This window comes from Arachis stenosperma, chromosome 5 (genome assembly GCF_014773155.1).
Source record: "Arachis stenosperma cultivar V10309 chromosome 5, arast.V10309.gnm1.PFL2, whole genome shotgun sequence".
NCBI lineage: Eukaryota > Viridiplantae > Streptophyta > Magnoliopsida > Fabales > Fabaceae > Arachis > Arachis stenosperma.
In genome coordinates this window covers 88,841,704-88,855,082 of record NC_080381.1, presented here as the reverse complement: position 1 = coordinate 88,855,082, position 13,379 = coordinate 88,841,704, and the positions used below count along the sequence as shown (strand labels likewise).

Below are 13,379 nucleotides of genomic sequence, written 5' to 3'. Positions count from 1 at the left end.
TCTTCCACACCTTCCTTCAAGATTTCTGGCTCCTGTTCTGAGGGTCTGATTCCTTCTTCTTCTGAGACTTCCTTCAATATGGTGATGGCTTTGCATTCTTCCCATCTCACTCCTTTTTGTTCCCCTTTAGGATTCTTTTCTGTGTCACTAGGGAACACTGCAGTTGACTTGGGGGCCTGTTGAGATAGCTCTCCTACTTGAGACTCCATCCTCTTGAGTTTTTCACCATGGTTCCTTAAGGTAGATCTCACATCATCCCTAAAGCTTTTCAACTCACTTATGTCCTAACCCATGTTTACAAGCATTCCTTCTATCCTGTTTAATTGATCTTGAAATTGTTGGTTCGGATTAGGTTGGGCAGGTTGATTATTTTGGCCATGATATGGTGGTTGGGAGTAAGTGTTTTGTGTGGCTTGGTGTGATCTTTGGTTGGAGTTTTGGTATGTGGAATTGTTATGTTGGTTGGGGTTGTAAGGTTTGTGGTTTTGTGGTTGGGTTTGCTGGTTTCCCCACCCAAAGTTTGGGTGGTTTTTCCAGCCTGGGTTGTAAGTGTTGGAATGTGGACCATATGGTTGCCTTTGTTGAATTCCCACATAGTTGGCCTCTTCCCAATCACCTCCTTCAATGCTTACTTCCTCTTGATCTTGTGTGTGTATTGCAGCCACTTGCTTTGTGTCTAATTTCCTGGTGAGCTCTGCTAGTTGCTTGGCAAACACCTTGTTTTGGGCTAAAATTGTATCAACATGGTTCAGCTCCATGACTCCCTTAGTGTTGTGCCTCTCTGAAGCATAGTAGTACTCGTTCTCAGCCACTGTCTCAATCACTTCAATGGCTTCTTCCACAGTCTTTTTCCTGTTCAATGAACCTCCTGATGAATGGTCTACAGCCTTCCTTGATTCATAAGAAAGTCCATCATAGAAAATATGCAATTGCACCCAGTCATGGAACATGTCTGGTGGGCATTTCCTTGTCAATTCTTTGAACCTCTCCCATGCCTCGTAGAGCGTCTCACCATCTTGTTGTCTAAAAGTCTGAACCTCAGATCGAAGCCTATTGACCTTTTGAGGGGGGTAGAAACGTGCCAGAAACTTGCTTTCCACCTCATCCCAGGTTGTTAGGCTCCCCCTTGGGAATGATTCCAGCCACTTAGCTGCCTTGTCCCTAAGTGAAAATGGGAACAAGAGCAGTTTATAGGCATCTTCCTGGACTCCATTGGACTTCACAGTGTCGCAAATTCTTAGGAATTTTGTGAGATGTTGGTTTGGGTCTTCATTAGCACTCCCACCAAATGAACAATGATCCTCCACCAATGATATTAGCTGTGGTTTGAGTTCAAAATTGTTGGCCTGAATGGGTGGTTTCTGAATGCTGCTACCACAATTCCCAGAGGTTGGGTTTATGTATGAACCAAGAACCCTCCTCCCAGGAATGGCATTGTTTCCATCAGCCCTCTCATGGTTGTGAACTTCTCTATCCATGTTGAGATCTAGAGCTTCCTCAAAATTGTCCTCAGATTCTCCTTCAGATTCTTCTTCTCTCAGTACTCTCTTCCCTCTTGCTTCCCTTCTCAGTCTATGAAGGGTCCTCTCTGGTTCGGTATATGGAGGAGTTGATATCTCTCCTCTCCTACCTGTCATACAAGAACACAGCACAGGCAGCAAACAAGTGAAATACTCTTGGTTAATGGAAGAGTATGGTTAGAGCAGTTGAGGAATTAATTCAAATAGTTAGTGGGTCAGTGAGTTAGTTGCTTGAATTGAAAGGCATAAGAAAGAAAAAGCAAATAACAGAGTGCAGAAATTAAAATTTAACAAGTAACTTGAACTAAATTAACAAAACAAGAAAAAATGCTCAATCTAGTTAACTTCCAATTTGAGAATTGTCAATCGAAAACCAATCCCCGGCAACGGTGCCATAAACTTGATGCTCATAGCTATGAACTTGATAGCTACGATTTAGGAAATTGCACAATCGGCAAAATTCCTTCCGGCAAGTGCACCGGTTATCGTCAAGTAAAAACTCACAATAGAGTGAGGTCGAATCCCACAAGGATTGGTTGAGTGAGCAATTCGGATTAGAAGTATGTTCTAGTTGGGCGGAATCAAGATTTAGATGAGAATTACGAAATATAAAATTGCATGAATTAAAGAGCGAGAAGCTAAATTGCTGAAATTAAAAGGTATGGGGGTGATTGCATGAACTTAATTGCAGAATGTAAAGAGAAAGTGTAGATCAGAAATGGGGAGTTCATTGGGTGTTAGGAGATATTGAGATCTCCGAATCAAAACAACTTTTATCCCTTCCTCAACCAATGCATTCATTGAATTTTGCTTGGCAAACTTATATGATTAGATCCCAATCCCTTGGCTCACCAATTCTCTCAAAAAACAAACAAATTCCCAATCCCTTGGTTTAAATGTTCATAAGAAGAGATGATGCTCGATCACTGATTATACCACACAGTTTCATGAACCACAATTTGGTAGGATTACATGTCACAATATCCATCCAAACCCCAATCCAATTCACTGTGAGAAAGCTTCTCTAGCATGAATCCTCCATTCCTTTCCCAAGGTTCCGAAGGATTCCAATTATAGGTAGTTTCTTTCCCAAGACAACTACCCAATGGAATTAGATCGAGAAGTGATGAGCGGATAATTTGTATGCTTTTTGGCATTATTTTTAGTATATTTTTAGTATGATCTAGTTAGTTTTTAGTATATTTTTATTAGTTTTTAGTTAAAATTCACTTTTCTGGACTTTACTATGAGTTTGTGTGTTTTTCTGTGATTTCAGGTATTTTCTGGCTGAAATTGAGGGACCTGAGCAAAGATCTGATTCAGAGACTCAAAAGGACTGCAGATGCTGTTGGATTCTGACCTCCCTGCACTCGAAGTGGATTTTCTGGAGCTACAGAAGCCCAATTGGCTCGCTCTTAACGGCGTTGGAAAGTAGACATCCTGGGCTTTCCAGCAATATATAATAGTCCATACTTTGCCCAAGATTTGATGGCCCAAACCGGCGTTCAAAGTCACCTCAAGAAATTCCAGCGTTAAACGCCGGAACTGGCACCTAATTGGGAGTTAAACGCCCAAACTGGCACTAAAGCTAGCGTTTAACTCCAAGGAGAGTCTCTACACGAAATTGCTTCATTGCTCAGCCCAAGCACACACCAAGTGGGCCCGGAAGTGGATTTTTATGTCATTTACTCATCTATGTACTAGTTTTCTATAAGTAGGACCTTTTACTATTGTATTAAGGGGCTTTTAGAGACTTTTGGGATAGCTATCTTTGTTTTATGCTATCTTAGAGAGGCTGGCCATTCGGCCATGCCTAGACCTTATGCTTATGTATTTTCAACGGTGGAGTTTCTACACACCATAGATTAAGGTGTGGAGCTCTGCTGTACCTCGAGTATCAATGCAATTACTATTGTTCTTCCATTCAATTCTGCTTGTTCTTTGTCCAAGATATCACTTGTTCTTCAACATGATGAAGGTGATGATTGACGCCCATCACCATTCTCACCCATGAACAAGGTGACTGACAACCATTCTTGTTCTACAAGCATCCGAGGCTTAGTGAATATCTCTTGGATTCTTTAATCGGAATCTTCGTGGTATAGGCAGGACTTGATGGCAGCATTCAAGAGAATCCGGAAGGTCTAACCTTGTCTGTGGTATTCTGAGTAGGATTCAATGATTGAATGACTGTGACGTGCTTCAAACCTGTAACCTACTGGGCGTTAGTGACAGACGCAAAAGAGTGATTCTATTCCGGTAGGGGAGGGAACCAAACCGGTGATTGGCAGTACTGTGACAGAGTGCGTGCATTAGCTTTCACTGCGAGGATGGGAGGTAGCTGCTGACAACAGTGAAACCCTACACGAGCTTGCCATGGAAAGGAGTAAGAAGGATTGGATGAAGGCAGTAGGAAAGCAGAAAGACAGAAGGGAAGGCATCTTCATACGCTTGTCTGAAGCTCTTACACCAATGATATACATAAGTATCACTATCCTTATCTTTATATTATTTTCGTTCATCATCATATACATTTGAGTTTGCCTGACTAAGATTTACAAGATGACCATAGCTTGCTTCAATGCTAACAATCTCCGTGGGATCGACCCTTACTCACGTAAGGTATTACTTGGACGACCCAGTGCACTTGCTGGTTAGTTGTGCGAAGTTGTGTAATGCCATGGAATTGAACTACCAAGTTTTTGGAGTTCATGACCAGGGATTATGAGAGTTGTGAAAAAGTATTGTTCACAATTTCGCGCACCAAGTTTTTGGCGCCGTTGCCGGGGATTGTTCAAGTTTTGAGCAAGCTTTTGGTAACAATGCCTGGGATTGTTCTAGTTTGGACAACTGACGGTTCATCTTGTTGCTTAGATTAGGTATTTATTTTTTTTTCGAAATTCTTGAAGATGAATTCTAGAGTTTCATGATGATTTGTTGAAATTTGGCTGGCTGAGAAGCCATGTCTAATCTGATTGGACCGAGGTTTCAACTTATCACCACAAGAGCGTGTTGATTTTCATCAATTTTGCTTTTGGAGCGGTGATCTGCTAAGGCTTGGCTGACCTTTGGTCATGTCTAGTGTTTTGGACCGAAGCTTTCTTTGAAAGCTTGGCTGGCTGTGAAGCCATGTCTAATTCCTGGACCGGAGTCTTAGACTAGCATTGCACTAATTCCTGGAAATTCTCATTAAGAATTTTGATACCTTTTCCCACTTAATTTTCGAAAAATACAAAAAAATTTACAAAATCATAAAAAAACCAAAAATATTTGATGTTTCTTGCTTTAGTCTAGTGTCTCATCTTAAGTTTGGTGTCAAATGCATGTTTTTTTTACATTTTTCGAATCCATGCATATATTTCTTGTTTTGATCTTTAAATTCTATTGACTTGAGTGTTCATGCGTCTCATATAGTGTCAGTAGCACACAAACTGCTAAGTTTGGTGTCTTGCATGCATTGTTAATTGATTCCTGTTGCATTTTGATTATTAAAAAATCCAAAAATATTTTTAATTTGTGTCTTTTCAAGTCAATGATACAAAGAATTGAAGATTCAGAACACACTGTAGAGGAATTATACAGAAAAAGCTGAGCATTCAAAAATGCCCAGTGAAGAAGGCAGACTGGCGTTTAAACGCCAGCCAGGGTACCTGGTTGGGCGTTTAACGCCCAAAAAGGGTGCATTTTGGGCGTTAAACGCCAGAATGTATACCATTCTGGGCGTTTAACGCCAGGATGGTGCTAGGAGGAAGATTTTGTTTTCAAAATCAATTTTTTTTCAAGTTTTCAAAGTTTTTCAAAACCAAATCTTTTTCAAATCATATCTTTTCAATCAAATGTTTTCAAAATCAATTTCTTTCCTTTTTCAAAGATACTTACTAACAATTAATGATTTGATTGAACATTTTTTGCCTTTTCTACTAAGAAAGGTTTTATGTTTGAATCATATCTTTTCTTGTTAGGCAAGTCATTAATTTTTAAAATCACATCTTTTTAAATTGTTTTCAAATCATATTTTCTCAATCACATTTTTTTAAACCAATCATATCTTCTTAACCACATCTTTTCCAAAATAGTTTTCAATCAAATTTTTAATTTCTAATTTCAAAATCTTTTTCAAAAATCACTTGATTTCTTTTTCACTATGAATTTTCGAAAATTACCAATCAAATTTTCAAAATGTTTTCAAAATCTTTTAATTGAATTTTCGAAAATCTTCTTCCCTCCTTCCCACATCCTTCTATTTATGGAGTACCACTCCTTCTAAATGCACAATTCGAACCTTATCTAACTAAAGTTCGAATTCTTCTTCTCCTTCTTCTTACTATTTCTATTTTCCTCTGACACTTCAAGGAATCTCTATACTGTGACATAGAGGATTCCACAGTTTCTTTTTCTCTTCTCTTTCATATGAGCAGGAGCAGAGACAAAGGCATTCTTGTTGAAGCTGATCCTGAGCCTGAGAGAACCTTGAAGCGAAAGCTAAGAGAAGCTAGAGCACAACTCTCTGTTGAGGACCTGACCGAATTCTTCAAGGAAGAAGAACCCATGGCAGCCGAAAACAACAACAATGCCAACAATGCAAGGAAGGTGCTGGGTGACTTTACTGCACCTACTCCTGATTTCTATGGGAGAAGCATCTCTATCCCTGCCATTGGAGCAAACAACTTTGAGCTTAAGCCTCAATTAGTTTCTCTAATGCAACAGAATTGCAAGTTCCATGGACTTCCAATGGAAGATCCTCATCAGTTCTTAGCTGAATTCTTGCAAATCTGTGACACAGTCAAGACTAATGGGGTTAACCCTGAGGTCTACAGACTGATGCTATTCCCTTTTGCTGTAAGAGACAGAGCTAGAATATGGTTGGATTCTCAACCTAAAGAAAGCCTGGACTCTTGGGAAAAGCTAGTCAATGCCTTCTTGGCAAAGTTCTTTCCACCACAAAGATGGAGTAAGCTTAGAGTGGAAGTCCAAACCTTCAGACAGAAGGATGGAGAATCCCTCTATGAAGCTTGGGAAAGATACAAACAATTAATCAGAAGATGTCCCTCAGACATGCTTCTGAATGGAGCATCATAGGTATTTTCTATGATGGTCTCTCTGAACTATCCAAGATGTCTTTGGATAGCTCTGCAGGAGGATCTCTTCATCTGAAGAAGACGCCTGCAGAAGCTCAAGAATTGATTGAAATGGTTGCAAATAACCAATTCATGTACACTTCTGAAAGGAATCCTGTGAACAATGGGACTAGTCAGAAGAAAGGAGTTCTTGAGATTGATACTCTGAATGCCATATTGGCTCAGAACAAGATATTGACTCAACAAGTCAATTTGATTTCTCAAAGTCTGTCTGGAATGCAAAATGCACCAAACAGTACTAAGGATGCTTCATCTGAGGAAGAAGCTTATGATCCTGAGAACCCTTCAATGGAAGAGGTGAATTACCTAGGAGAACCCTATGGAAACACCTATAATTCTTCATGGAGAAATCACCCAAATTTCTCATGGAAAAATCAAGAGAGACCTCAACAAGGTTTCAATAATAATAATGGTGGAAGAAACAGGTTTAGCAATAACAAGCCTTTTCCATCATCTTCTCAGCAACAGACAGAGAGTTCTAAGCAGAATACCTCTGACTTAGCAACAATGGTCTCTGATCTAATCAAAACCACTCAAAGTTTCATGAATGAAACAAGGTCCTCCATTAGGAATTTGGAAGGACAAGTGGGTCAGCTGAGCAATAAAGTTACTGAACTCCCTCCTAGTACTCTCCCAAGTAATACAGAAGAAAATCCAAAAGGAGAGTGCAAAGCCATAACCATGGCCGAATATGGAGAGGAAAGAGAGGAGGTGGACGCCACTGAGAAAGACCTCAATGGGCGTGCACCAACCTCCTCTGAGTTCCCCAATGAGGAACCATGGGAATCTGAGGCTCAAAATGAGACCATAGAGATTCCATTGGACTTACTTCTGCCATTCATGAGCTCTGATGAGTATTCTTCCTCTGAAGAGGATGAGTATGTCACTGAAGAGCAAGTTGCTAAATACCTTGGAGCAATCATGAAGCTAAATGACAAGTTATTTGGAAATGAGACTTGGGAGAATGAACCTCCTTTGCTCACCAAGGAGCTGGATGACTTGTCTAGGCAGAAACTGCCTCAGAAGAGGCAGGACCCTGGGAAGTTTTCTATACCTTGTACCATAGGCACCATGACCTTCAAGAAGGCCTTGTGTGACTTAGGGTCAAGTGTAAACCTCATGCCCCTCTCTGTAATGGAGAAATTAGGGATCTTTGAGGTGCAAGCTGCAAAAATCTCACTAGAGATGGTAGACAACTCAAGAAAACAAGCCTATGGACTTGTAGAGGATATTCTGGTAAAAGTTGAAGACCATTACATCCCTACTGATTTCGTAGTCCTAGAGACTGGGGAGTGCATGGATGAATCCATCATCCTTGGCAGACCCTTCCTAGCCACAGCAAAGGCTGTGATTGATGTTGATAGAGGAGAGTTGATCATTCAAGTGAATGAAGAATCCTTGGTGTTTAAGGCCCAAGGACATCCCTCTATCATCATGGAGAGGAAGCATGAAGAGCTTCTCTCAAAGCAGAGCCAAGCAGAGCCCCCACAGTCAAACTCTAAGTTTGGTGTTGGGAGGCCACAACCAAACTCTAAGTTTGGTGTTGAACCCCCACATTCAAACTCTAAGTTTGGTGTTGGGAGGTTCCAACACGGTTCTGAGTATTTCTGAGGCTCCATGAGAGTCCTCTGTCAAGCTAATGACATTAAAGAAGCGCTTGTTGGGAGGCAACCCAATGTTTTATAGTTAACTATTTCCTTTTGTTATTTTATCTTTTTTGTAGGTTGATGATCATAAGAAGTCACAAAAACAATGAAAAAAGCAAAAACAGAATGAAAAACAGGAAGAAAAACAGCACACCCTGGAGGAAGAAGCTGCTGGCGTTTAAACGCCAGTAAGCCTAGCAGTTGGGCGTTTAACGCCCAGTCTGGCACCATTCTGGCGTTTAACGCCAGAAAGGGGCACCAGACTGGCGTTAAACGCCAGAAAAGGGCAACAACCTGGCGTTAAACGCCAGGAATGGGCACCAGCCCGGCGTTTAACGCCAGAAATGGCTCAAAACGTGATTTTGAGCAACATTTGGTGCAGGGATGACTTTTCCTTGACACCACAGGATCTGTGGACCCCACAGGACCCCACCACCACTCTCTCTCTTCTTCCCCCATTCACCAATCACCTCAATACCTCTTCCCCAAAAACCCTTCACCTATCAAATCCCATCTTTCTCTTCACCACTCACATCCACCCTTCATAAATCCCCACCAACCTCACCCTTCAAATTCAAACCACTTTCCCTCCCAAACCCACCCTCAATGGCCGAACCATTACCCCCCCTCTCTCCTATATATACCCTTCTTCAACCCTTCATTTTCACACAACCTAAACACCCCTTCTTTCCCTTCTTGGCCGAACACACCATCTTCTCCCTCTTCCTCATTTCTTCTTCTTCTACTCTCTTCTTTCTTCTTTTGCTCGAGGACGAGCAAACATTTTAAGTTTGGTGTGGTAAAATCGTTTCTTTTTCGTTTTCCATAACCATTTATGGCATCCAAGGCCGGAGAAACCTCTAGAAAGAAGAAAGGGAAGGCAAAAGCTTCCACCTCCGAGTCATGGGAGATGGATAGATTCCTCTCAAGGGTGCATCAAGACCACTTCTATGAAGTTGTGGCCTTGAAGAAGGTGATCCCCGAGGTTCCCTTCTCACTCAAAAAGAGTGAATATCCGGAGATCCGCCATGAGATCCGAAGAAGAGGTTGGGAAGTACTCACCAACCCCATTCAACAAGTCGGAATCTTGATGGTTCAAGAGTTCTATGCCAATGCATGGATCACCAAGAACCATGACCAAAGTGTGAACCCGAATCCCAAGAATTATCTCACTATGGTTCGGGGGAAATACTTGGATTTTAGTCCGGAGAGTGTGAGGGTGGCGTTCAACTTGCCTATGATGCAAGGAGATGAGCATCCTTACACTAGAAGGGTCAACTTTGATCAAAGGTTGGACCAAGTCCTCACAGTCATATGTGAAGAGGGCGCACAATGGAAGCAAGATTCAAGAGGAAAGCCGGTTCAATTGAGAAGGCATGACCTCAAGCCCGTGGCTAGAGGATGGTTAGAGTTCATACAACGCTCAATCATTCCCACTAGCAACCGTTCCGAAGTTACCATAGACCGGGCCATCATGATCCATAGCATCATGATTGGAGAAGAAGTGGAAGTTCATGAGGTTATAGCCCAAGAACTCTACAAAGTGGCGGACAAGACCTCCACTTTGGCAAGGTTAGCCTTCCCTCATCTCATCTGTCACCTCTGTTATTCAGTTGGAGTTGACATAGAAGGAGATACCCCCATTGATGAGGACAAGCCCATCACCAAGAAAAGGATGGAGTACACAAGAGACCCCTCTCACCATGAGATCCCTGAGATTCCTCAAGGGATGCACTTTCCTCCACAAAATTATTGGGAGCAAATAAACACCTCCCTAGGAGAGTTGAGTTCCAACATGGGACAACTAAGGGTGGAGCATCAAGAACACTCCATCATCCTTCATGAAATTAGAGAAGACCAAAGGATCATGAGGGAGGAGCAACAAAGACAAGGAAGAGACATTGAGGAGCTCAAGCACTCCATAGGACCTTCAAGAGGAAGGAAGAGCCGCCATCACTAAGGTGGACCCGTTCCTTGATTTCCTTGTTCTTTATTCTTCTGTTTTTCGAATTTTTGTGCTTATGTTTATCCATGTTTGTGTCTTGTGATCATTAGTGTCTTAGTGTCTATGCCTTAAAGTTATGAATGTCCTATGAATCCATCACCTCTCTTAAATAAAAACGTGCTTAATTGAAAAGGAAAGAGTTGCATGAATTCTGAATTTTATAATAGTTTAATTATTTTGATGTGGTGGCAACACTTTTGTTCTCTGAATGTATGCTTGAACAGTGCATATGTCTTTTGAATTTGTGGTTCATGAATGTTGGCTCTTGAAAGAATGATGAAAAAGGAGACATGTTACTGAGGATCTGAAAAATCATTAAAAATGATTCTTGAAGCAAGAAAAAGCAAAAAGAAAAAAAAAAGAGAAAAAGCAAACGAAAAAAAAAAAACCGAAAAAAAAAAGAGAAAGAAAAAGAAAGAAATAAAGTTGTGATCCAAGGCAATAAGAGTGTGCTTAAGAACCCTGGACACCTCTAATTGGGGACTTTAGCAAAGCTGAGTCACAATCTGAAAAGGTTCACCCAATTATGTGTCTGTGGCATGTATGTATCCGGTGGTAATACTGGAAGACAGAGTGCTTTGGGCCACGGCCAAGACTCAAGAAATAGCTATGTTCAAGAATCATCATACCTTACTAGGAGAATCATTAACACTATCTGGATTCTGAGTTCCTAAAGAAGCCAATCATTCTGAATTACAAGGGATAGAGTGAGATGCCAAAACTGTTCAGAGGCAAAAAGTTGAAAGCCCCGCTCATCTAATTGATACTGATCTTCATAGATGTTTTTGGAGTTCATTGCATATTCTCTTCTTTTTATCTCATTTGACTTTCAGTTGCTTGGGGACAAGCAACAATTTAAGTTTGGTGTTGTGATGAGCGGATAATTTGTATGCTTTTTGGCATTGTTTTTAGTATATTTTTAGTATGATCTAGTTAGTTTTTAGTATATTTTTATTAGTTTTTAGTTAAAATTCACTTTTCTGGACTTTACTATGAGTTTGTGTGTTTTTCTGTGATTTCAGGTATTTTCTGGCTGAAATTGAGGGACCTGAGCAAAGATCTGATTCAGAGACTCAAAAGGACTGCAGATGCTGTTGGATTCTGACCTCCCTGCACTCGAAGTGTATTTTCTGGAGCTAAAGAAGCCCAATTGGCGCGCTCTCAACGGCGTTGGAAATTAGACATCCTGGGCTTTCCAGCAATATATAATAGTCCATACTTTGCCCAAGATTTGATGGCCCAAACCGGCGTTCAAAGTCACCTCAAGAAATTCCAGCGTTAAACGCCGGAACTGGCACCTAATTGGGAGTTAAACGCCCAAACTGGCACTAAAGCTAGCGTTTAACTCCAAGGAGAGACTCTACACGAAATTGCTTCATTGCTCAGCCCAAGCACACACCAAGTGGGCCCGGAAGTGGATTTTTATGTCATTTACTCATCTATGTACTAGTTTTCTATAAGTAGGACCTTTTACTATTGTATTAAGGGGCTTTTAGAGACTTTTGGGATAGCTATCTTTGTTTTATGCTATCTTAGAGAGGCTGGCCATTCGGCCATGCCTAGACCTTATGCTTATGTATTTTCAACGGTGGAGTTTCTACACACCATAGATTAAGGTGTGGAGCTCTGCTGTACCTCGAGTATCAATGCAATTACTATTGTTCTTCCATTCAATTCCGCTTGTTCTTTGTCCAAGATATCACTTGTTCTTCAACATGATGAAGGTGATGATTGACGCCCATCACCATTCTCACCCATGAACAAGGTGACTGACAACCATTCTTGTTCTACAAGCATCCGAGGCTTAGTGAATATCTCTTGGATTCTTTAATCGGAATCTTCGTGGTATAGGCAGGACTTGATGGCAGCATTCAAGAGAATCCGGAAGGTCTAACCTTGTCTGTGGTATTCTGAGTAGGATTCAATGATTGAATGACTGTGACGTGCTTCAAACCTGTAACCTACTGGGCGTTAGTGACAGACGCAAAAGAGTGATTCTATTCCGGTAGGGGAGGGAACCAAACCGGTGATTGGCAGTACTGTGACAGAGTGCGTGCATTAGCTTTCACTGCGAGGATGGGAGGTAGCTGCTGACAACAGTGAAACCCTACACGAGCTTGCCATGGAAAGGAGTAAGAAGGATTGGATGAAGGCAATAGGAAAGCAGAAAGACAGAAGGGAAGGCATCTTCATACGCTTGTCTGAAGCTCTTACACCAATGATATACATAAGTATCACTATCCTTATCTTTATATTATTTTCGTTCATCATCATATACATTTGAGTTTGCCTGACTAAGATTTACAAGATGACCATAGCTTGCTTCAATGCTAACAATCTCCGTGGGATCGACCCTTACTCACGTAAGGTATTACTTGGACGACCCAGTGCACTTGCTGGTTAGTTGTGCGAAGTTGTGTAATGCCATGGAATTGAACTACCAAGTTTTTGGAGTTCATGACCAGGGATTATGAGAGTTGTGAAAAAGTATTGTTCACAATTTCGCGCACCAAGAAGCTTTCTTACAAAATTCAAGAGAAAAGATTGAAGAAGAAGATAAAACTATTATTGATTCATTGAATTACAATAGAGCTCCCTAACCCAATGAAAGGGGTTTAGTGAGTCATAGCTCTGAATTCAATTACAAGAGTATGAAAACTAGCAAAATGATCAAAAAGTTCCCTAGTGTCAAAAGTGCTAACTAACTTAAATTCTATCCTATTTATCCACTTTCTAAATTGAGCTTCTGTTGTGTTTCTTGGGCTTTGAGGCCTTTCCTTGATTTCCTTTTGCTTTAGGTTTATGGTCCATAATCCTGATGAGGTTGTGATCCAATTCTGTAACATTCATTGAGCAAACTTAGTGATAAACAAGTAATGACACGAGACTCAACAAATTGAAGTTCCAGACTCATCAATTTTTTAGGCCCAATCCCATAAACCATGATATTCAATTGGGTTTCATACCATAATACGTTTAAGTTAATGTTTGTGCTCAAATGCTAACTTAAACTTCAATATATTTGGCCCAGAAACCCTTTCAAAAAGTGGCGTTTAAGTTGAAGTTTAAG

At 40.9% G+C, this 13,379-nt stretch overlaps 2 non-coding genes across 2 annotated transcripts; one reads left to right on the top strand and one right to left on the bottom strand.

Moving 5' to 3' along the window:
- Positions 1-948: 948 nt before the first annotated feature.
- Positions 949-1,052, top strand: LOC130983681 (small nucleolar RNA R71). The gene has a single exon (XR_009087661.1). It is a non-coding gene; the product is annotated as a small nucleolar RNA R71 (small nucleolar RNA).
- A 5,421-nt stretch (positions 1,053-6,473) lies between these two features.
- Positions 6,474-6,581, bottom strand: LOC130984200 (small nucleolar RNA R71). Its single transcript, XR_009088149.1, has one exon. It is a non-coding gene; the product is annotated as a small nucleolar RNA R71 (small nucleolar RNA).
- Between the last annotated feature and the right edge of the window lie 6,798 nt (positions 6,582-13,379).